We start from the raw sequence: 26222 nt of genomic DNA on the forward strand, positions 1-26222 counted from the left end.
CAGAAGAACAAAACTCAAAACCAGCAGAAGGAAGGACATAATAAAAATTAAAGGAGAAATAAATGATAGAGAAATGAAGAAAGGGGGAGAAGGAGGACAATAGATCAATCCAACCAGGAGCTGATTCTTTGAAAAAAAAATCAACAAAAATGATAAACCTCTAGCCAGATTCATAAGGGAGGGAGGGAAGAAAGAAGAAGAAGAAGAAGAAGAAGAAGAAGAAGAAGAAGAAGAAGAAGAAGAAGAAGAAGAAGAAGAAGAAGAAGGAGAAGAAGAAAAAGAAAAAGAAGAAGAAAAGAAGAAGAAAGAGAGAGAGAGAATTCAAAATCAGACATGAAAGAGGAGAAATAACAACTGGCATCACAGAAATACAAAGGGGTGCACGAGCATATGATGAGAAATTATATGCCAAATTGGACAGCCTTGAAGAAATACATAAATTACTGAAATCATAAAACCTATAAGATATGATGCAGGAAGAAATAGGAATTTCAAGAAGACTGATTACTAGCAATGAAATTGAATCAATAATAATAATAAAAAACTCCCAACAAGCTATAAACTTTAAGACTAGATGGCTTTGGAAGTGAATTCTACCGAACATTTAAAGAAGAGCTATACCTATTATTTTCAGACCATTCCAAAAAAAAAAGAAGAGGAAGAAAGACTTCCCAATTCATTCTAGGACGTTAGCTTTACTCTGAAACCAAAACAACATAAAAACAGCACACAAATAAGAGAACTAAAGACAAATATCTTTGATGAACATAGATGCAAAAGTCCTCAACAAAATACCATCAAATGGAAGCCAAAAATACATTAAAAAATCATTCACCATGATCAAGTAGGAATTATTCCTGGGATGTAAAGATGGTTCAATATTTGCAAATTAATCAATGTGATACATCACATCAACAAGAGAAGAGGGTAAAAACCATATATTTATTTCAGTAAATTCAGAAAAAGCATTTGGCAAAGTACAACATCTATTCATGATAAAACCTTTAACAAAGGAGGTCTAGAAAGAACATACTTTAACATAATGAAGACCATATATAAGAAACCCATGGAGAACATCATATTCAATGGGGGAAAACTGAGAGCTATTCCTCTAAAATCTCAGGAAAAAGACAAAGATGTCTACTGTCACCACTTTTATTCAACATGGTACTGGAAGTCCTGGCCACAGCAATCAGACAACAAAAAGAAATAAAAGTAATCCAAATTGGTAAGGAAGAAGTAAAAGTTTCACTATTTGCAGATGACATGATACTCTATATAGAAAACCCTGAAGACTAATCAAAAAACTGCTAGAACTGATATATGTTTTCAGTAAACTCACAGAATATAAAATCAATATACAGAAATTCAATTGAATTTCTATACACTAATAATGAAGTAGCATAAAGAGAAAGTAAGAAAACAATACCATATCTAATAGCATCAAAAACAATACCCAGGAATAAATAACCAAGGAGGAGAAAGACCTATAGTCTGAAAACTATAAAACAATGATGAAAGAAATTGAAGATGGCACAAATGGAAAGACATTCCATGTTAATGAATTAGAAGAATATTGTTAAAATATGTATTCTATCCAAAGCAATCTACACATTTAATGCAATCCCTATCAAAATACCAACAGCATTTTTTGTAAAACTAGAACAAATAATCCAAAAATTTGTATGGAACCACAGACTCCAAATAACCAAAGAAATCTTGAAAAGCAAAGACTTGAGGTATCACAATTCCAGACTTCAAGTTGTGTTACAAAGCTGCTGTAATCAAAACAGTTTGATACCGGCACAGAAATAGAATGATAGATCAAAAAAACAGAATAGAAAACCTAGAAATAAAGTCACAATTATCTGGTCAATTAATCTTCAGCAAAGGAGGAAAGAATATCCAATGGGAAAAAATATTCTCTTTAATAAATGTTGGGAAAACTGGAGTACATACACAAGAATGAAGGTGAACCACTTTCTTACACCATACACAAAAATAAATTCAAAATGGATGAAAGAGCTAAATGTGAGACCTGAAACTATAAAAATCCTAGAGAAAAACACCTATTCCTCTTTGAAAATGGCTCTGCAACTTCTTTGTACATATGTCTCCTTAAGGCAAAGGAAATAAAAGCAAAGATACACAATTGGGACTTAATCAAAATAAAAAAGTTTCTACATAGCAAAGGAAACAATCAACAAAACTAAAATACAACATACCAAATAGAAGATACTTGCAAATGACATATCCTATAATGGTTAGTATCCAAAATATATAAAGAAGTTATACAACTCAACCTCCCTGCAAAAAATCCAAAAAACCAAAACCAAAACCAAATAATTCAAGTAAAAATGAGCAGAAGACATGCAGCTAACAGACACATGAAAAGATTTATAACATTATTCATCATCAGGGAAATGCAAATCAAGATTATAATGAGGTATCACCTCACGCCTGTCAGAATGCCTAAAATCAACTCAAGAAACAACATATTATTGAGGATGTGAAAGAAAAGGACTCCTGCTATAGTGCTGGTGGAAATGCAAACTGGTGTAAGCCACTGTGGAAAGCAGTATGGAGTTTCCTCAAAAGAGTAAAAATAGAACTATCCTACAATCCAGAAATTACACTAGTGGGTATTTTCTCAAAGAATATGAAAACACTAATTACTAATTTGAAAAGACATATGCATCCCGAATATTTATTGCAGCATTATTTAAAATAAACAAACTATGGAATCAGCTCATGTATATACATATATATACATGAGCCATAAAATCAGCCATAAAAAAGAACAAAATCTTGCCATTTGCAACAACATGGATGGGTTTAGAGAGTAATATGGTAAGCAAAATAAATCAGTGAGAAAAATAAAAATATAATTTGACTTCACTTATATGTGGAACTTAAGAAGCAAAACAAATGAACAAAGGGGAAAAAAGACAAACCAAAACCAGCCTCTTAACTCTAAGAACAGATGGTTACCAGATGGGAGCTGGGGGGTCGGATGGGTGAAATAAATGAAGTGGATTAAGAGTATACTTAATTTATTGACCATTGAGTGATATATTGAACTGTTGAATCATTATATTGTACACTTGAAACTAATATAACACTGTGTGTTAACTATATTGGAATTAAAATTTTAAAAATGAGCAGAGAAAAAACACAAAAGAAAAATTCATAGTTTTAGCTGTGTGATTTTTTTAAATGTGCATCAAAAAACACTTATCAGGAAGATAAAAAGACAGAATGCCAGATGATGTTTGCAAATCCTATCTCTCATAAGTGGCCAGTGTTCAGAATATATAAAGAACTCTTACAACTCAGTGATTAAAAATACTCAATTGAGATTGGACAAAACATTTGAATAAACATTCTTCTGAAGAAAACAGAAATGACTAATAATCACATGAAAGGATGCTGAATAGTCATTAGCAAAAATAGCCACCAAAACAAAAATGTGAATTGTTACATCATAGAAAATGGCAGAATAGGAAGCTTCGGACATTGGTTTCTCCAGTAAACAACAATTTAGCTGGAAAAATTATAAAAATCAATTATCTTGATACTCTAGACCCTGATTAGATACAGTGATGAGAGGAGTGTTGTATATAGAGAGATTGCACACAGGTAGTGGGGAGGAGCACAGGGAGAGAGAGAGAGAGAATCTTAAGTAGGCTCCCAGCATGGAGTCTGATACGGAGCTCAATCTCACAACGCTGAGATCATGACCTGAGTTGAAATCAAGAGTCTAATGCTTAACCCACGAGCCACCCAGGTGCCCTGAGGGGAGTGCTGTGTAACTGAAGAGTCTACATAACTTTGGTAAGAGAAAAATGTGTACAGGGCCTGCTACTATTACCCTTGTCAGGTCTATTCTAGCCACAGAGATGGTGCCCCACACTCCTGGAGTGGTTGGTGTCAAGATAGTAAGAAGCAACTTTGTCCTCCATATTTGGAGTTGTATATTTTGGTCAATCCAGCAGTTCCAAGAGATCATGGCACACACCTGTATTTGTTTTGGCTCCCTGTTTGCAGCAACCTCTCTCATAGCTTCTCTTGTAAGATTCAAAGAAACACAGGTGTTTCTTTTTTTAATTAATTAAATTAATTAACAGTAATTAAATAAATTTAAATTAATTAACAGGCTTACTGAAGAGATAATAGAGCAGAACACAGGTGAGTGATCCCACAGGACAAGGAATACAGATTAAACAAAGTTAATGTGGAAAAGATAATATACAAAATGATGACTGCAGCCCTCAGTAAGTAGTTAATGCAATTCCTGATGTGAGAAAGAATATGAATTGCAGACTTACCACATTAATGGTACTCAAGATGTCCAGTTATCATTAAAAAATTACACAGTAAACTGATGGGGAAATATGAATAACTCACAGGAAATAAACAGAAACTTTCTGAAGAAGGAAGACCTGATGTTGATATTAATAATCAGTGTCCATATTAACTGCCTTAAATATGCTCGATGTGCTAGAGGAGACCATGGGTAAAAAAAACTAAAGAAGATGATAAAAAGTTATTTGAACAAATAGGGAATGTTAACAAAGAGAAATTATGAAAGGAACTAAATAGAATTTCTAGACCTGAAAGTATAGAATTCTGGTACCGAAAGTAAAATAGTAAAGATGAAAAGATCACTAGAAGAATTCAACTGCAGCTTTTAGCAGGCAAAAGGAAGAATCAGGAAAAATTAGACATAAGGTACTCTGAGGAGCAGAAAAAGTTCAGAACGATGAACAGAACCTGAGGGACCTGTGGGACACAGTCAAATGCACCTACATACACATCATGTGAGTTTGAAGAGGGGAAGGATGAAAGGGTCAGAAAAGTATATTTGAAGAAATGGTGGCAGAAAACTTCCCAAATTGGATAAAATATATGCATATCCACATCCAAGAGGCTCAATGAACTCCAGTCATGAAAACTCAAAGAGGAACTTTATAGTCAAACTGTCAAAATACAAAAACAAAGAATCATGAAAAGCAGAAAAAAAAAATGGATAAAAAGGACCATGAACAAGATTAACAGCTAATTTCTCATAAAAAAACAATAAAGGCCAGAAAAAGTGGATGGCAAAGTTAAAGCACCAAAGTTGAAAAAAATAACTGTCAACCAAGTATTCTGTATGTGGAAAACTATCCATCCAGAATGAAGAGAGAATTAAGATATTCTCAGATAAAAAAAATTAAAAAGTTTATTGCTAGTAGACTTTTCACATAAGAAATGTTAAAGGGCATTCAATAGAATGATATGAGATAGTAATTTGATCAAGAAATAAAGAAGACTAATATAGGTAACTGCATAGGTTAAAAAAAAAACAATGTACTTATAAAAATAGGTACCATTTAGTGTGTAACTCTATCTCCTGTATGATTTAAAGGTGAATACATAAGACAATAATTATAAATTTATATTAATAATCACACACATATAAACGTAATCTGTGACAATAGCAAAATAAAAGAGGCGAGATAGAGATATATTGGAACAAAATGTTTATGCATATTGACACTAAGTTGATAGCACTTAAACTATGTTGCTATGTTTAAGATACTAATTACACTGTCTAAGATAACTACTAAAATATAGCTAAATATACACAAAATGGAAAGTACAGGAGAGTCAAAATATTGTACAACAAAGAAGTACAAAAAAAGGCAGTGATGAAGAAATTGAGAAACAAAAAGTACGTACAATATACAAAAAACAAATAGCTATATTCCAAAAGTCCTTAATATAATTACTTTAAAAGTAAATGGAAAATTTTTCACTTAAAAGGCAATATTTAGAGAATGGATTTTAAAATGGAGTCCATCTATATGCTGTCTATAAGAAATTCTGTTGAGCAACTTGTTATGAATTTATCAAGTTGAGCAACTTGTTATGAATTTATCAAGTTAACACTTAGGAATTTGAACAGAGTATGCAGATGGTGAGCTAAGTTTCAACAGCAGAATATAAGAAGAACTAAAATCCTCATGAGTCCTGGAGGAAGTACCCGACATGCCTTGAAGGTCCAAACAGGAAGATGAAGACAGAGACACCCACTGGGGGGCATATGCCTTTACCAGAATCCACGGGTGAAGTGCTGTGGCTTTCCTGGGCTAAGGCTGACTTGATCAATTCCATCCAAAAGAGCCCGATAAGTTTGGTAAGTTACATGAGAATCTTATCTAAGGGGCAGAGAAGAAGGTGGCAAGAGAGAATTTTTATCATAAAGGCTTTTAAGAAAATGACATTGAAAACTTACATTTGCTTATGACTCTGTAGGCTTCTGCCAATGTGTGCATTTGCATGAGGGGTCTGGTGTCAGTTTACAGTTATTGCTGTTTGGCCAGACCAAATGGATGACAAGGCATTATTACCATGCAGTAGCTTGCCCAACTCTTCACACAATCAAATTAAAAATGAACAGTCCTTGGATTAAACATTCTCCAGAGAAGATATACAAATGGCCAACAAGGTCATAAAAGATGCTCAATGTCATTAGTCATTAGGGAAATGAAAATTTAAACCACAGTGAGATACAACTTCAGACCTATTAGGATGGCTATAATTTAAAAAATGAAAATTAAAAGTGTTGGCAAGGATTGGAAATATTTGAAACCCTCATGTATTGCTTGTGTGACTATAAAATGGTACAGCTATTTAGAAGGATAGTTGGAAATGCCTCAAAATATTTATCATAAAATTACTATATGGTCCAGCAGTTTTCAGAAATTCCACCAAAAGGAAATTAAACACATGTTCACATAAATACTTACACAGAGATTTTTTATAGTAGTATTTCTTAGAATAGCCAAAAGGTATAGACAACCCAAATATATATCTATCAACTGACGAATATATAATCGGAATAAAACATATCCATATAATAACATATCATTCAGCCATAAAAGCATAGGAAGCATCGACACTTGCTATAGCAAGAATAATTCTTGAAAATATCATGCAAAGTTTAAAAAGCTAGACACAAAAAGCTGGACATTGCATGATTTTATTTATATAAAATGTCCAGAATAGGAAAGTCTACAAGGATAGAAAGCAAAATATTGATTGTCAGGTAGAAGAGGTATGTGTGGAGTAACTCCTAATGGATACATGTTTCCTTTGAGGGTGTTAAAAGTGGGGAATTAGTGGCAATGGATACACAGTGATGTACTAAAATCTACTGTAAATAATTGCCACTGTAAATTATGCATTGCACAACGGTAAATTTTATGGTATGTGGACTACATCTCAATTAAACATGAATGAACACGCATATATAATAAAATTAGCAAACTAATAAGTACTAATATAGTTTATCCCATCATAAAGTTGAAAGAGAAGTTACGTTTCCAGAACCATTAACAGTTCATCCTACATCATCAGGGTGGTCCTAGTCACCAGAATCTTTATGTTCCATCTTTTGTGTTAAAATAGTCATTAGAATTCTGGGATGTCTACATGTGGGATACAACTGGCTTTATACCATTGCAAAGCTGATCATGTACATAATTTTGAGCTGGTGATGTTCTTAAATGAGGGAAGATAGAGAAGAACAATTCTCTTGTCGAAAAATGCAAATACTCCTTAATCACCGTCTTCCTACACACAGCTCTGAAATCGAGTTGGATTAGAGGAGAATGTTTCTTTTACAGTAGTTCCCATTATCCAAGGGTACCTCAAGACCCCTGGCGGATGCCTAACACCACAGACAGTACTGAGCTCTGTATACATTATGCTTTTTGTCCTATACATACATACCTAGCATAGAGTTTAATTTATAAACTAGACACAGTAAGAGAATAATGACAAAAATAATAAAACACAATCATAGCAATATGCTGTAATAAGTGTTGTGTGAATATCATCTCTCCCTCCCTCAAAATATTACTCACCCTTCTTGTAATGATATGCTATGATAAGATAACATGGCTACATGATAAAATGAAGTGAGGTGAATGATGTAGGTATTTTGATGCAGCATTAGGCTGATACTGAGCTTCTGACAATACACCAGAATACGGATTATTTGCTTCCGGATTGTGGTTAATTGATGGTAACTGAAACTGTGGAAAGTAAAACCATGGGTGAAAGGGGACTACTATAATCCTAAAAACAAATATCCCTCTTAGCCTGCTAACAGAAAATGAGTTTTATCGCATCTGCTTAGACATTAAAAAATATCTTAAATATTGCACCCAAACATAATGTTTCGATGTGATTAAGAAATGCAATTTATATAAGCTCCCAACGTAATAGTATATAAGCATGCTTTTAGGAGTTAATTTTAGAGGAACGCAGTGTCAACAACTATGTCCTTATGTGATTTCTAAAAAAAATCCACTCAATCTGAATTTCTTTACTCTGTTTAGATTTCCCATGTTGGAAGAATCTGTTTTAAAAGTAGCACTTAGTGTTCTAATTCCCCTAATTTAATGTCTGGAAGCTGCCCACTTGTAACTATGTAAATACCAAATTATTCTATCTTATTGTCATTGCTTCATTAATTTTCTGCAGGTTAAATGCAATTTTAGATCATACTTTCAAGTTTCATATTATATCAGCAATTTTCTAGCTCTTATTTAATACAAGCAATTTAATCAAAATGTTGCCAGTGAAATTAGAGTACAGTGAAGGGAATTTTTTTATTATTATTAAGTATTTTGTACCTCCCACAGGTTATAGTACATAAAATGTTCAGCAGTTCCTAAACAGTACTACTGTGTTTTCATATTAATGCAGCTAATGTTTGGATGTTATGGCAGGGGAAATAAAACAAGACCTCATAATTGCCATCAAACTCCTAGAATCTTCACAATCTAAATCCTATTCTGGATATTTATTTAAATACTAGCACCCCTTCTTTAAATCAGAAAGTTGTGCTAACCTTTGAACTATTTGATTTAGGGATATATTCAAAAATCCGATTAACAGAGAAGCCACTCCATTCCTAAGAATTTTTTATTTTTATATCTCTTGATTATGTTATTTTTCTTGTATTGATTTATCCTCAGAGTTTCTCCCCTTACTGATAAGATGGCTGCAGCAATGTCAAGTGTGATGTCACTTTAGCCTCATGTCCAGAAGGGAAAATAAGCAGGTGCCCTGAGTTTGACTTTCTCTTACACTGATGATGACAGGGACTGTGGCCAAGGGCATAATAGGAGGTATTTATTCCTAGAAAAAAAAAAATTGCCTGCTTGCAAAGTTGATTATAGGGTAAATTCATCCAACTGAGTGAACTAAAACTGAGGTATATATAAGCAGATTCCCATAGAAATGTATATATTCTTTTATCAGGATGTGAGTAGATTGAAATAGGAAGAAATAGAAAAGAATGATTTCAAATACTTTGGGGGATCAGTAGTGTGCAGATATCCTATTAAAATGTTAAGAAATTACATTTAAATAAAGAGAAATTTCTGAATTCCAAACTTTTATAAATTTATTAGAGAAAATCAAAAGGTGTCTCATTTAACTAAAAATCCTAGAGAAAACTATGGGAATCTTGAAACACATGTACAACATTCATACATATTCTAATGTGCTTATTTGTCATTTGTATACCTTTGGTTTGTTTTAAGCAGTGTGAGCTATAGTTTCTACCTTTAAGAAAAGTTTAATCTCCAGTATCTTGAATTTTGGCATAAAATTTGAACACCTGAAACTCTGCTTTATAACAAAAAAGCTATCTTGGTATTCACTCTTTCTTTTACCACTGTTTTTAGTCCTCAAAAAATATTTTTATTCTGTTTTTTTTTTTCTGTACTCAGTCATGAATTTCTCAATTTCTATCTCCCTTACTTTAATTTGCTCATCTACCAGAGATTTAAGGAAGCAAGCCTATCAATACAGAGAAGCAGACAGAAACATCACCAGCCTTTATAGGAAAAGATTAATGCATTTGCTTATTCTGTCCCTTTTTGTGGCACGTCTGAGCAATGATTGTATTAAATACAGGCTCAGCTTTAGGCAGTAATATAAAAAATGACAGTAGGAAGGAAAGTAAGTTTATCATAGAGAGAATGCTGTTATGAATTAGTCTTCTTTTTTTTTTTTAAGATTTTATTTATTCATGAGAGACACAGAGAGAGGCAGAGACACAGGCAGAAGGAGAAGCAGGCTCCCTATGGGAAGCCTAATGCGGGACTTGATCCCAGAACCCTGGGATCATGGCCTGAGCCAAAAGCAGATGTTCAACCACTGAGCCACCCAGGCGTCTCTAGTCTTCTGTTGATAGGCCTGGCTGGAATGTGATTGGTGTTCATTACTGGTTCTTTTATGCTCTATTTTTCTGACTAGCTGCCATCTTGCATATGATCTTTATTTTATCTTATTTTATTTTAAATAAAATATTTTATCTTTTTTATTTATTTATCTTTTTGTTTTATCTTTTATTTTATCTTTTAAAGATTTTATTTATTTAATCATGAGAGACAGAAAAAAGAGGCAGAGAAACAGGCAGAGGGAGAAGCAGGCTCCATGCAGGGAGCCCGATGTGAGACTCAATCCGGAGACTCATATGAGTTATTTTAAAGATAAAATTATTACTGGAAAAATAAGGAAGTAGTTCACTTTCTTGCTTCATTATTCTTCACCTATTATTTTCAGGAAATACATAAGGCAAAGATAGGAAAATGAGAAATTATTTTTAACTACATCATAATTTATTAAGTGATCTGGACTCTACAAGGGCAGAGGAAATGTGTCATACTGCATTAAGTAAAACCTATAACTACACATTTTAACAAAACAGGTTTTTTGGGTTAGCTTTCGTCACCTAGAAAATTAAGGATGAATTCATATTTTTTCATATTTGGTAGGTAAATATTACATGGAGCATGTAATCTTGAAATGAATAAGTATATAAAAGTGGGCCTTTTAATCACTTGCAATAAATAAGAAAAGACTGCAGTTAGCTAAAAGAAAGAGTACCTATTTTCCATTAATCTTAGTCCAATATACTATGTAACCAGAAAAAGATGCGGTGACGATTATGAGCTATGTGTTCCAGCAATGTCCCACTCAAGCTGTCAGGTTAAAGAAAATTTTCCTGACCTTCTGTTAAGATACATGAAGAGCAAAATGAAAGCTAACTTAAAGAATAATCTGCAAGTGCTCTCTTTTGAGTGATCAAACGCATAAGTAGGTGATGAGCTTTCTTACAATCTTCCCTTGCTTTCAACTGGCCTTTACTTTCACATTATTTTTTCTTCAGCATTCTATGCTCTGAGTTTGTCTTTGATCTCTCCCCAGAAGGAAGCATGAATATGCACTTCCAATTTCGAGGGATATTGTAAAACTTTCAAGAAATTGCTTATTTTATGTTCATTACTTTCCTGTTTCAGTTATATACACCCTAAACTCTCTAATGTCATATGCTTGTAAAATCCATTAAGAAAAAGAAAAATAGTCTACATCTATAAAATTGGGAAATTCCAATACCCGAGGGACCTTCCCTTTTACTTCTGCAATTCTAAGATTTCTCTACCATAATGTAGCCCATAGCAATAGAGGAGGAAAGAAAGAAAACAAAAAAACAACTTGAGTCAATACATGTTTTGCTTTGAAACAACAACAACAACAACAACATTGTATACTTCCATGATGCTGTCAAATAACATAGAAAACTGACTTAATTAGGATAAACTCAAGGTCATTTTCCATGTTAGGCACTGATTACTAAAATGTCACCTATAACCTTCTCAAATAATTAGATTCTCCATTTAAATATTCACTGATAAAGCATTTTAAAAGGCAAAATAATTACTGTTAAACCATTCTGTTTTATTCAGGGTCTTATTTGCTGCTTTGTCACATCCATAGAGTGCTGTTAGTAATTTAAATAATTCAAGCTTTGGAAGATTGGTATGTTAATTTAATTAAAACTTTTCTGCCAATTGTTATTTTGCCATGTCTTATTGCCAGTACTTTCATAAACTGTGGAAGCTGTTGAGGAAAGAGACTACAATTTGCAATGAATTTCCCTTTCTGTTGAAAATGAGAACCATTATAAAATTTTATTTAGCCATTTATCCAAGATGGCAATACACTATACCCAGGATTATAGGCCTGTGAGTTTGAAATCTTCTGTGATTTAATGCTGACTGTCCTTTTCCAGCTCCATGGTAACCTGATTACATTGCCTTGAAGTAGTAAACATGTTGCTTGATATCTAAATACATGCAGAACTTTTGCCAAAGGCACAGCATCTACTAATGAATTTCAGTGGTGTTGGCCAGGAGAGTGTCAGTGAAGGCCAAGTACGGCTTTAACTTGAGAGTCTTGATACTGATCACGGAAGAATTTAGCTACAACAGTGTTTTTAAGCCACCAATTTTGCAGGTGACTTAGCAAATTAAAGGTGACAATATGAAGTTTTAAAAAGTCTGAATAAAAGCAATGTATAGGCAGTAATCCAATCCAGGAATCAGAAGATACAGATCCAGGCTAAACTCTGCACTATGAAACTTTAGGGAGAAACATTTGCCTGTAAGAGTTTATTTACAGAGAATCTGATTTAAAGTATGAAATGAGAAATAGAACCTATTATAAAAAGCAAACATAGATAGATGTTATTTACAGAGAAGAAAATAGGCTTAAAGTATTTTGTACAACCTAGCCTTTGGTGGGGAGGACCTGTAATTAACGCCAGGTCATTAGATGTCATAGACAGCCCACAAGCTTAACCTTTTATACATTATATTTCCTCCCAGCTGATGATGTAAGAGGTTAAGTAGTGGAGGTGAAGAAAATTCAAAATAAATAGGAAGTCATCTCAAATGTGTCACTTTTGTCTTTCTCCCAGGGCTAACCTAATCATCTCTTTGTCTTCTCACTGTCTGCGGCCACACTCTGGTGTCCACTAAGAGGCCATGGCATTGCTCCCTGTTCCAGATCGTCTCTTCATCCATTCTAGTCAATGTCATTTTACCTTCTTTTTTTCCTCAAGTAAATAAAAAGTTAATAATAAATCTGTGATAACAAAAAATTTTTGAAAATGTGGGGAAAAGAGGGTAAGACCAAAGCTAAGTGTCTTATAATCATTTTCATTTTAAGACTGTGTGATGAAATAAGGTTTATCCTGAGTTTTTTGACATTCATCCAGTGAAGAGACACCTCTCCTTGAATATGGGCAAGCTTTTGGACTGCTTTTATTCACAGAACTGGGAGGAAATGCTTCTATCTTCTGGGTGGAGGCTACTATTGCTTTCTATCTCTTAAAACATATATGTTTAGGACCCAACTATTCTGAGAAGCTCAAGAGATGTTAGGAGGCTATGTGGGGACGAAGTATGATAAACTCTAGCTGGGTTCCCAGCCAGCAAACAGAACGGACTCTCAGCAATGTGAATGAGACATCTTGATTTTCCTGCCATGTCAATCTTAAAAATGACTCTAGTTTCAACTTCTCTTCAACTGCATTCACTATGAGAGGCAACAAGCAAGAACTGCCCAGCTGATCCTAAGCAACACATAGAAATAGGATAGAAAACAGTTTTTAAATTTTTTTCCTTTAAGCCATTAAGTTTTGTGGTGTGTTATATAGCAATGGAACAGGTTGCCATATACCCAGTTATCTATCCATCACAGTAAATGCAGTGCCTTATGCCAACTAAAATATACTGGTACCTGACCCATCTCTGGCATCTATTTAAAACTTGTTACCCAGGATTTAATCTTAAATTTAGCTAAATCCTTATCTTGTTGTGTCTCAACTATTTTTGGATTTCTCTGTTTAGAACTTCCACATTCAATTCAAACAATAACGTTTACTCTCCTTCACCATGTCCATTTCTTCTTATATTCCTTTCTCAGGTTAATGGAAATAGAATTTGAGAATCACATATTCTCTAAAGAGCTATCAATTTTGACTTGAATTGTTTTTGGCATCTAAGCTCTTTCTTTATATTCTCTTAGTGGCATCCTTAGTTGAAATCCTCTATTTTACATACATTAATTAAAGAGTTTTTCAGCCACTGTTTCTCTGCTCAATTTACCACTTAGCAATGAATCTATCTTCTACACAGTTCCTTATTTTTCCAAAAGTAAAATGTAATAATGCCATTACTACACTTAGTTGATTTATTGTATAAAAACATTGTTTTCCCTCCATCTGTAAGATACCAGATGAAAGATACACAGACAGATCTTGAAGGTTTAGAACTTGGGAATTCACTAAGATTCAGGGAGCCAACACCTGTCTTTACAGGAATAAAGCCAAAAAAAAAAAAATGATACTGAGGAGAAATACATAGCTAGTACTAACAATAACCCAGATGCTATTCTAAGCATCCCAGATGTATTGACTCATTTCATCCTCACAATATTTGTATTTGATAGGTACTGTTATCCCACTTTACAGATAAAGAAATTGAGACACAGAGGTTAAAATAATTTGGACATTTAGCACTTCTATATCCCTTTCAAATATTAATACTTGATAAGCATTGGTACTAACAGTCTTCATAAATGTCATGAAATTTATGAAAGATATGAAAAAAAGGAGAGTATATAGATTAGAACATCTAGGTTTGCTTCAAAACCATTACAGTATCCAGATAGAAAATTGCTCTATTCAAACACAAGAGTGACTTGATCAGAACTTTAAAGTCATCTCTAGAGCTAGGAAGAAATTTTGAAGGTATACCTTTCCATGGAAGCATGAATTGCACAAGAGCAGATTTCGTAAAAAGTAAAATAAATAGTATAGAAACTGTATACTGAAATGTAAATTAATGATATGGGTCAATTTCTATTTTTTCTCACCTCTTCTCACAAATGTACATAAAACTACAAAGACTAGAATCCAAAAATAATGGATGTGGGTCACAATATTTCTTTATCCTAACCTTCAAATACTGTATATGTATGATATATGTGTAATAAAAGTCATGGGAATTTTGTGGGTTTTTTTTTTTTTTTTCTCAGTTTCTTTTTTTTTTCTCTCAGATTTTTGACTAAACTCCTAAAGTTCCTAAAACTCCTTCAAGGAGCTCCTAAAGGAAACAACATAGAAATAGGTGGTGTCATCCTCCATACCTTGTGATGAAATACACTTATTCCTTGCTATCACTTCCCTTACCACAATTATCTATGTAATCAGAGCAGACTGGAGAGTCTATATGCTCAGAAGATTGGAATTCACTTGAAGGGAAATCATCGAAGTATGAGTAACGAAAATTAAATTTTTCCTAGACTTGAAAATTAAGACACAGGGAAGAAGATTTAATCCAAAATGGCTGAAAAAAAGTGAAGTGAGATATAAAGACATTTCTATTTTAACATTATTGAGTCCATACTTTTAAAGAACATATTAGATATCAAATAGTACAGAGCAGTTTAGGAATGACAAACAATGGTACATGTGAAAGCCTTATTCTCTGCCCTATTCTTCAAGGTATATTTTAAGTTTCTATTTCAGTTTGAGAATTGGCTCCAAAAATTTATATGATATAATATCACCATTTTTTTTTATTTATAGGTTCTATAAGAGAGTATTGATCCCTACCATGAAAGATGGAAATTTAACTCACTTGAATTGGCATCTCTTCATCCCTGACCCCATATGTGTTAGAAAATTATAATATTAATTTTCATTCTTGTATTTAGCGGAAACAGTTCTTAAAATTAATGTTCCAAAGTTACCTTTGCACAGTTAACTATATTTGAGTTATATAAGGATTGGAATGAAAAATAACAGCCTGCTCCATCCAGAAGGAACTCACTTCCCATCGCCTTCAGGCTGTGACTTTCAACACTTCTGGTTGAATTTTTAGTATTTGGGAGGTTTTTTTCTATCTCAAAATTACATGCTTATGCTGATATTCATTTGTTCTATATTTTAGTCATTATGTACTTGTATTCATTTGTAAGAAATGAGTTTAGCCTACCTTTCCGATTTCTCTATCATACCCTCTCATTTTTCATCCTTTGATTCTCTTGAAAGATACATGGCAAATTTTTAGATCGCTACTCAGTAGTTATATTATAATACTTAAATGAATATGTCTAGCAGTACTTCCTTTTTTTGAAGTTTCCAGTAAGTGCCTATTATATGCTAGACAATTTTTTAATCATTTGAGATCCATTGTTCAATGAAAATAGATGAAATGCCTCCTTGTAAGGAGTTTACATTGAAGAGAAGAATATAAACTATAAATATAATAACCAAATAAATTTAAAAAGAATATCAGAAGCTGATAAATGCCATGGTCAAAGTAAAAAGTGGGGCAGGAAAAAGAATATCTGGAGTTGCTTAGAGGAAAAAGAGAATATGTTTTAAATATGATACCAGGCGTTGCAATATCTACATGAAGGGAACACTTGAGCAAAGATGTGAATGAAATAAAGGGATTTGCCATGCAAATATGTTGGTGAAAGCATTCTACATGGAGAAAATGGTGAGCATAAAGTCCCTTTGGCTGGAACATGTTTCTATTGGATCTGGAGGATTTAAGCAAGGAACTTGGCTTACCTGGAATGAGAAGCCTATTAGTAGGGGATGCTGTGAAGGAGGACATACATGACTAGATCATGAAGACCTTATAGACTATTTTAAGAACTTTGTTTTTTTCCTATGAGTGGAATGACAAATCACTGCAGGATTGTGAGCATAGAAATCAGCAGTCTTAAAAAAATTTTAATCTGGTTGCTTCATTGAAAATAGGATGTTGGGCTCCCAGTGAAGGAGAAGGAACAACAGTGATAAGATCACAGAAAAGAAGGAATGGGGGAACAGACCCAGAGACAGCAATTGGGATGATAAGTACTCAGATCTGGATGTATTTCAAATGTAAGCAAAAAGGATTTTCCAAGGCATTGGTTGTGAAAAGTAAAAATGATGGTTCAAGCATGAAATCATGGTTTTTGTGGTGAACACTTGGAAAGACAGAGTTGCCATCAAATAAGATAGGGATGGCTTAGCAGGAGCAGACTGAGTTGAGGAAGAAAATTATCAGTTCATTTTTACATATGTTGATTTGAGATACTAAGTAGACAATCTTGGGAAGCTAAAACTGAGACAAAGGCCAGTACCGTAAATTAATTTTGGAAGTTAGCGTATAGATTAAACCCATAAAACTGGAAAAGTACACCAAGGGAAATGAAAGTATAAAAAGAGAAAAGATGGGAGTCATAAGTCCTGGAACACTTCGACAGAAACAAGACAAAATAAAACAAAACAAGAGGTGGAAGAAGCAGATAAAAGAGACTAAGAATGAGTTTCTAGAAAGTAAGAGATAATTAGGTATGGTGGGCTGCCTTGGAAGGAGAAGGGGGAAGTATACGGATGGAGAGGGCAATAAACTCATTGAATTGTGCTGCTAGTTTTATGCTGCACTATGGGTCTACACTGACTCATTCACTGGCATTCTCTGTGCCTTGTCAAGTGTCCTTTCTTTGGCTCTGGGAACTCCTCACCTCCATATTCTCTTTCATCTCTTTCTAGAACTTATTTCTGTGTATACTTGGCAGATAGGTTGTCTGACTTTTTTTTTTGTCACCTTTCGATAATTTCCATTTCATTTGTTTTTGTTCTACTTTGATTTTTAATTCTATTTAATTCTCTGTTGAATTCTTTTTTGTCTTCTAAAAGAAGACAAAAAGAAGTTGCTTTTTATAGCATCCACTTGTTGATTAATGCTGTACCTTCTTTAAATGCTCAGAAGCTACCCATTATAGTTATCTTCCCAGATTCTGTTCTTTTCCTACTGTTGTTTTTTTTAAGATTTTATTTATTTTTCATGAGATACACAGAGAGAGAGAGCCAGAGACACAGGCAGAGGGAGAAGCAGACTCCATGCAGGGAGCCCTATATGGGACTGGATCCTGGGACTCCAGGATCACGCCCTGGGCCGAAGGCAGGCGCTAAACCTCTGAGCCACCCAGGGATCCCCACTGGGGAATTTTTAATGTCAGAATTTTTAGTTACTTCTTTTAAGCTGGTAAGATTTTCCAGTTTGGAAGAATATATGCCTTGCTAACAGCATTGAAAAATTATAGAATTCCAGCAGGGAAAGAAACTGGTGGGTCCCAATATTCATATTTGATATGTAGACTTTCCTTCCAACCATACCTGTTAACTGCAGTCCATACCCTTTTATCGCCCTCCAGTACAGTGTTTACTTTTCAGTAATAGAGAAGGTGTAATGGTCTCCAGGCTGAGTGGAATGGAGTAGCTGAAGGGTGGGTGTAACTTCCGTTCAGATAAATTAATCTTCCTGTTAACCACATCAAGTTCATATCCACTTCTGGGTTTATTTGTTACAGCCAATTCCAGAAACTTATGAGGGTTCAGTCCCACAAATCCAATTGCTCTTCAGCTTGTCACAACTGGTTTAATATTCTGCGTTTTAGGTTTAGTAACTCACACACTGCTTATGAAGTTTCCAAAACATTGTTGATTTTTTTTTCCCTCCTCTACTTTCTTTTTAATTTAGTACTTAAAACTATTGTTTTAGGAGGATTTTATGTTGTGGAGGGTAATGAATTCTCACTCTGCCATGATACTCTTGGATATCTCTTGTAACATTTATAACTTTCATATATATAATGATAGTCTTTTTTTCATTTTTTCCTCAACTTCCATGTTACTCAAATTAGCAACATTCTTAACTTTACACTAACGTTTTTTTTTGTTTGAACTTTTTACTTTCGGGAACCCTGGGTGGCGCAGCGGTTTAGCACCTGCCTTTGGCCCATGGAGCGATTCTGGAGAACTGGGATCGAATCCCACGTCGGGCTCCTGGTGCATGGAGCCTGCTTCTCCCTCTGCCTATGTCTCTGCCTCTCTCTCTCTCTGTGTGACTATCATAAATAAATAAAAATTAAAAAAAATTAAAAAAATTAAAAAATAAACTTTTTACTTTGGAGTGATTTTAGGTTTACAGAGAGGCCCTGTCAGTAGAACATGTGATGCTTGATCTTGGGGTTGTAGTTCAAACCCTGTGTTGGGTATAGAGCTTACTTAAAAAACAAATACAAATACACTATCATTTATGACTTATACTAAAAGTTTATATATCTTATACATATATGTATCTTTTGAACAGTACTATTATACACTTCATAGACTATAGTACAAATACAAATTTCATATGTGCTAGGAAACAAAAACTGTGACTAGTTTTGTTGCAATATTCTTTTTATTGTGATTGTCTGGAACCAAACCCACAGTATCTCCAAGGTATGCCTGTATTTAGGAAAGTGACAAAAGTATTAAACTTTTAGTATAAGATATAAATGTTAGTCTATTTTTTTCTTTCTTTCCATAAGAATATTTTAAAGTAGCTTCAGATACTAGAAGAAAATATTTTCGACATCACCATCTTATGGACTCTCTTTTCTTACATTCAACTAATTCTTTAAAATCATTATAAATTACAGCTCAGTGCCTTCATATTGATTTTGCTTGGGTTGGTTGTTTTTGTTATTTATGGAGATTCTGTTTGCCTTATTATCTGCTAATGGAAATATGACTATTATGTTTTGAAAACATCATATTTACAATAGTTTCAGTCATTAAGCCTATTGGATAAAATTCCTTTTATTTCTGGAGATAGCCACCTGTGGGTGTGTCATGTAAAATCACAACTCCCAATCCATCCCCTTTATTCTTCTTATAATTAAGTATGCATTTCTTTAAACATAATTCATTAGTCTCTTCATATTATGATATTTTACAAACATTTTTTGTTCTATTTTTGGAATTTCATGCCATTTCTTTTTCCAAGTGAGGTCTTTCTTCCCTGATTATTAATGAATTTTTGTGATCTTATTAAGTATTCTAATATAACAGAAAGCAGTAGAGTTTATTAAATTTTACTAACAGTAAAACATGTACCTTTAGCTCCTTCAAAAGGCTGAAGTGACAGGGATTAGACAGTAGCTGTTTTCCAGAAATAATCCCGTGATCTGACATTTATGGCCAGGACAGCTGGTATAGTCTAGTTCCTTATGTCAAGAATAATTTAGTATTTATGTGGCACTTCACATTTAAAATGCTCTTCAATCATTAATAAAACATTTCCCTTGACATTCCTGTCAGAGAGGTCAGAATAACTACCAGTAACAAAAACCACTTAATAACAAAATGGTGAAAAAGTTACCATAATCCTCTTTGTTTCTTGGTGTTAATTTTCAGGCATGTAAAATCTGAGAATTTATTAAATCCACTGACTACACTGCATTAAGTTCCATGAATTTACAATAAGGATGTGTTACTATAAAAGATATTCTAAAAAGTTTAAGAAGTTGTGCCACCCCTTTCAAAAGCAGGCTGAATTCAAGGAAGTCTACTAAAAAACATATAATAAATCCTCTCCAGACTAAAGGCTATTCTAATCATTCAGAGGGGAGAGAATTCTAGAATATGTAGCATTAGCAATGTCTTGCTCAGAACTGAAAAATGAATGTAAGAGAGATTGATTAGAAGTTGAAATCATCTGTGAGAAGGATTGTTGTCTCTCAAGTATGCTTAATGGAAACATTACTCAACATTTTTCAAACAGATAATGAAAAATAGTAGGCAATATACCCAGATGTTTTCAACTTAAGATACATCTAGCAAACATTATGATCTTGTGCTTAGTTACCACACCATAAAATTGTTACCAGTTCACAAATGATTTTGTGGGGTATGTGTGTATGTTAGTGTCCTTGTCCTTTTTTTACCCCTTTTTCTCTTTTTTATATTGTCCTAACAAGACTTTGAAAGTACATCCTTTATTTATACTCTCTAAAGCTATCTGGGCCTGTTTTTTTTTTGTTTGTTTGTTTGTTTTGTTTTGTTTTGTTTTTATTTAAGGGAAGGTAATCAACATTTATTTCTAAATAGAAATAAAAACATTCAGGGGTATTTTTTCTTGGCACTTTTATGATAACTTTATTTCATGTTCATTTTATGTTTTTATATTAATTTTCTTGTCAAAAAGTGATACCCCTAATATATTATTTTTAAATATATGTATTTTTTGATAGTTAAATCTACCTTTTTTATTCCTTAATTATGTTTTCTATTTTATTTGCGATCAGTCTTTCTCAAAGTGTTGTTAACTTATTAATTCTTTCCAATAAGCAAATTTTGGCTTAATATTTTTCTGTTTCAAGTATTTTTTTTTTAAGATTTTATTTATCTATTCATGAGAAGCAGAGAGAGAGAGAGAGAGAGAGAGAGAGGCAGAGACACAGGAAGAGGGAGAAGCAGGCTCCATGCAGGGAGCCTGACGCGGGTCTCAAACCTGGGTCTCCAAGTCCATGCCCTGGGCCAAGGCAAGCGCTAAACCGCTGAGCCACCCAGGCATCCCTCAAGTGTTTTTTTTTTTTTGTCAGATACAAAATGTTTTAAGCTTTATTGACCTACATAGTTTCCATTGCAACTACTCAAATCTGCCATTGTAGCATGAAAGCAACCATGCAATACATACATGAATAAACATGGCTATGTTCCAGGAAAGCTTTCTTTTAACAAAAACTTCAATGTTGTTGCAAGTTAAGTAAATATTTGATAACAGGAGTATCAGTGTTTGGGCAATAAGTTATTCTTTGAAGCACCTTTGGGTAATATGTCACATTATCTCTCTTAATTTTAGAAGGAAAAAATGGCAGGATTTGGCTTAAAGGAGGATTACAAAGTTTCTGGCATAATGAGAATGAGATCATATAACTTTTTAAAAAATTCCCTCATGTAACCACTTGCCTCATTTATAATTAGAGTAATAACAACCTGCTGACTATGGTCTACAAAACTGTACATAATGCAATTTCTTAGGATCTTGAGACAATCTGCCTCACTGTCCACATTCCTATCATACTACATGTTCTTTATGTCTTATTATAGCCAGTTAGTTCCTTTGTCAGGGCCTTAGCTCTTTTTGTCCTTCTGACTGGATAGTTTTTCATAGCTCTACTTATCTGGCTTGGGGCAGTGTAGTGTAAAGCCTAGGGCCACCTCTCTACTACCAGACCATTCTCATATATACATATATATATGAGACATATGAGATACCTATATCATAATTTGACACCCAGAAATGGTCATTTGTAACATTTTCCTTCTCTGCTTCCCTCCCATTCTGGTAATAATCACAGAATGAAAAAATAATAATGGCCAGGAAACAAATGCAGACAATAATACTTATCAAGTGCCTGGGTGGCCCATTTAGCTGAGTGTTGGTTTTGGCTCAGGTCATGATATCAGGGTCCCAAGGTCAAGCCCTATGTGGGGCTCCAAGCTGGGTGTGAAGCCTGCTTAGGATTCTCTTTCTCTTTCCCTCGGCCCTTCCCTCCTGCTCTCTTACAGAAATGAAACAAAACAAAAACCTAAAATATTTTCATTACTGAACTTCATATCTATAAGCATGTAAGATAATAAATTAGAAATTATAATTATAAAATAATGATTTCAATGTAAGAAGGAAGATAAGAAATAGAGTAATATTTTTTCAGTTACAATATGTAGTTCCTGAAAAAAAAGAGGGAAATACAATATAAAGACATCAGCATGCACATGGACCTCAGCATCATGACCAACAGCTTGTGGACTCCTATGCTAAACCTGCATTTCCATAAACTTTGCTAACTAATTGACCCAGAATCTCTGGCTTGGGCTGACTGGTGAAGGGATTTCTTTTTCAAAGCCAGTCTACCTCTACCAAGAAGATTAGTATTGGTGATTGATCCTTCAAATCTGATGACATCAATGCAACTATACAAATATAAAGAGGTGCCAGGGGAGCATGATGCCACCAAATGAGCAAAATAAATAAAATATCAGAAGAGCTTTACTTATTGAACTACCTTCCTGGGAGGTTGGGGGAGGATTAGTACCTTTATTTTAAGGAATTCTAGTAAACCACAAGAAAAAAAAAACGATGACTAAATGAAATCAGGACGATAAAACCTAAACAAGATGAAAATTTTAGCAAAGAGAAATCATTAATAAAAAAAGAACAAAGAAATTTCTGGAGCTAAAGAGTGCAATGACTGATATGCAAAATTCAACAGAAAATTTCAACAGCAGATTCCATCAAATAGAAGAAGTCAGTAAATTCTTGACAGGTGCTTTGAAATTATCCAGTTAGAGAAATAAAAAGAAGAAAATTATAAAAAATAAATGAAAGTCTATGGGATTTATAGACCATGATTAAGTGCACCAGTGTATACACCAGGTGAGTAGTAGCAGGAGAAGAAAAAGATAAAGAATAGAAGGCTAATTTAAGGAAATGCTGGTTGAAATTTCCCATATCAAAGAGGGAAAAGGACAACAAGATTCATGAAGCCTAAAGGACAAACAAAGGGAATTCATCACCACTTATAAGAAATAATACAAAGAATTCTTCACATTGAAACAAAATGATGCTAGATAGCAACAAGTAAGCTATGAAAGGTAAAAATATTTAGTCAAATTCAGAATGCTATTAATAATGTAAGGGTAGTGAGTATATTATTTTTATCCCTAGTATAAAAGTTAAAAGACAGAATTACTAAGAATATAACTGGGGCATCTGTGTGGCTCAATTGGTTAAGCTTCTGACTCTTGATTTTGACTCAGGTCATGATCTCAGGGTTGTGAGATCAAGTTCCACGTGGGGCTCTGCAGTGAGCATGAAGCCTTCTTAAGCTTCCCTTCCCTCTCTTGCTCCTCTCCTGCTCACACTCTTGTTCTCTGTGGAAAAAAAAAAAAAGAAAAAAAGGAAGTAAATTCTGACATTAATTAAAAAGTCAGGGGAGAGGGAATAAAATTGTAGATTTTTTTCTTGCCTGTGATTGTAGTTAAGTTCTTAACAGTAAGACACTGTTATAACTATAAAAAGTTTTATGTAGGGCAGCCTGGATGGCTCAGTGGCTTAGTGCCAACTTCAGCCCAGGGCCTGATCCTGGAGACCTGGGATCGAGTCCCATGTCGGGCTCCCTGCATGGAACCTGCTTCTCCCTCTGCCTGTGTCTCTGCCTCTTTCTCTCTCTGTGTGTGGGTCTCTCATGAATAAATAAATAAAACATCTTTAAAAAATAAAAAAATAAAAAGTTTTATGTAAACCTTGTGGTAATGACAAAGGAAAACTTATGACAATTAGAAAAAGGAAGAGAAAAAACAAAGAATATCATTACAAAAAATTTCACAAATCACAAAGGAAGACAGGAAGAGAGAAAAATAGAAACAAAAGAAGTACAAAATAGAAAACAACAAATGACAATAGTAAGTCCTTTCAGTTTTCTGATTACTTCAAATGTAAGTGAATTAAATTCACCAATCAAAAGAGATATGGAGAAGTGATTCAAGATGGCAGTGTAAGAAAACCCCAAACTCACCTGCACTCACAGACACACCAACTCTATAGTTACATTGAAATAATCCCCACTGAAAAAGAACTGAACATTAGCTAAACAGATTTCTCCACGAGGGATAAATGGGACACATTCATGTTTTGGGGGCCTTGTTTCTTTAGTGCAGCTCTCAAGGGCTGGGATGCCCAGTGTGAGGCCCCCAAAACAGGGGTTTGGAAACCAATGGGGTTTACATCTAAGGGATCTAGTAGGCTTTGTGGATCTGAGATACTTCTTTTGAGGAGCTTGCATGCAGACTCATTCATCGCAGAGTCTTGTGCAAAGGCAATGGCTTGAGAGGGAACTGGCTTCTACCTGAAGGACACTTAGCTGCTAATCTTAAAGTGCCTGCCCAAGGGGCAAGAACCAGTGGAGACTTTCTCTGGGGATGAAGGCACTGGGAAGTACCATTCTTGCATTCTCCCTCTACCTTGTTAATGCAGGTGAGTGCATGCAGACAAAGCCTCACTAAACTATGGGCATGCCCCGCATCCAGCCCTCTTCCTCTGCATCACTAAACCTGAAGGTGTGACCTGGCCCAAGTACCCTTCCCCTTTTATCACAAAAGGCACGGATGTGCCCCCTCCTCAGCACTCTCTGTAGCCTTGCTAAAACTGGTGGGTGGGTGCAGTCCACATAGGGCATGGCACAGTATCACTTGCCTTGACAGCTAGAGGAACTTGCATTTCTGGCTGCATGGGATCATAACAATTGAGGAAGACAGTTTTAGGTAGGGACCACATTCAGGAAATTATACAGAGAGTGACGATAAGATACCTTTAATGTACCTGTGAGAAAGGCCTATCTACTTGTCTTGAAGTTTAAAGCTAAAGAAAGACTTCAGGACTTCCGGGCAGGAAGCCTTTACATGCCACACTGTAAAGGCTACAGAGCCATTCTCAGGAAACACACACAGGATGAAACCATTTGAGCCCTCCATTAGCTTCATTCCTACTTCCCAAAAAAGAGCTTATACAATCATCTGAAGCCCCAATTTTTATAACAGTTTCCTTGCAGACAATTCCTGATCTCCTGTTTTAGGACATCAGCAGGGTTTATTATTGCAGACCCAAAAGACTAGATCTATTAACATACTTTAAAAGCTTCTGCCCGAGGATATGGCTTTCAATCACCCTGAAACTAGGTGCTGACTGAGATCACTCCCTTCGGAAGACTTGCAGGTCTTGGCATACTCTCAGTAACTAGGAACCATCAAAAACAAGCCATGCTACTTACACAATCACAAAAGTTCAAGAAACAACAAAGAGCTAGGGCAAAATTGAGCAATAAGTTTCATCTGCTACACACTGCTACTACTTCAAGCCTGGGGGAGGTAGCTGTTTCATCTAATACATAGCAACAAATGCAGAGTCAGGCAAAATAAGACAAAAAATAAGTTCCATATGAAAGATTTTGACAAAAGGTCAAAGAAAGACTTTAATGAAATGGAAATAGGTCATCTACCTGATAGAGTTCAAATTAATGGTCATAAAGATGGTCAGCGAACTCAGCAATAGAATGGATGAACACAGAATTTCAGCTGATGTAAAAAATATAGGAAAGTACTAAAAGGAGTCACAGAGTGGAAGAATACAGTGATTGAACAGAAAACTACACTAGTGGGGTTCAACAGCAGACTAGAAGAAGGAGAAGAACAGATCACTGACCTAGAAAACAGGGTAATGGAGCTCACCCAAACAGAGCAGTGAAAGAAAAACAGAATTAAAAAAAAAGGAATATAGCTTAAAGGACCTATGAAGCAATATCAAGCAGAATAAGATATCATATTAAAGGGGTCCCAAGAGATGAAGATGGGAAGAAATGTACAGAACACTGGTTTTCAAAATAATGACTGAAAACTTCTGTAACTTCGGGAAGGA

The 26222-nt window shown here is 34.4% G+C and overlaps 1 long non-coding RNA gene across 2 annotated transcripts in view; it reads right to left on the reverse strand.

The window, feature by feature from the left end:
- Positions 1-26222, reverse strand: part of LOC112652816 (uncharacterized) — a 90519-nt gene that overhangs the window by 29200 nt on the left and 35097 nt on the right. Inside the window, exon 5 of one of the 2 annotated variants that reach the window (XR_007410423.1) lies at positions 23440-23683. The exons of the other annotated variant lie outside the window; for it this stretch is intronic. This is a non-coding gene — a long non-coding RNA (uncharacterized LOC112652816). Of the gene's footprint in view, positions 1-23439; positions 23684-26222 lie in introns of those variants that run through there. 2 annotated transcript variants of the gene reach the window in all.

Source organism: Canis lupus, chromosome 4 (assembly GCF_003254725.2).
Source record: "Canis lupus dingo isolate Sandy chromosome 4, ASM325472v2, whole genome shotgun sequence".
NCBI classification, from domain to species: Eukaryota; Metazoa; Chordata; class Mammalia; order Carnivora; family Canidae; genus Canis; species Canis lupus.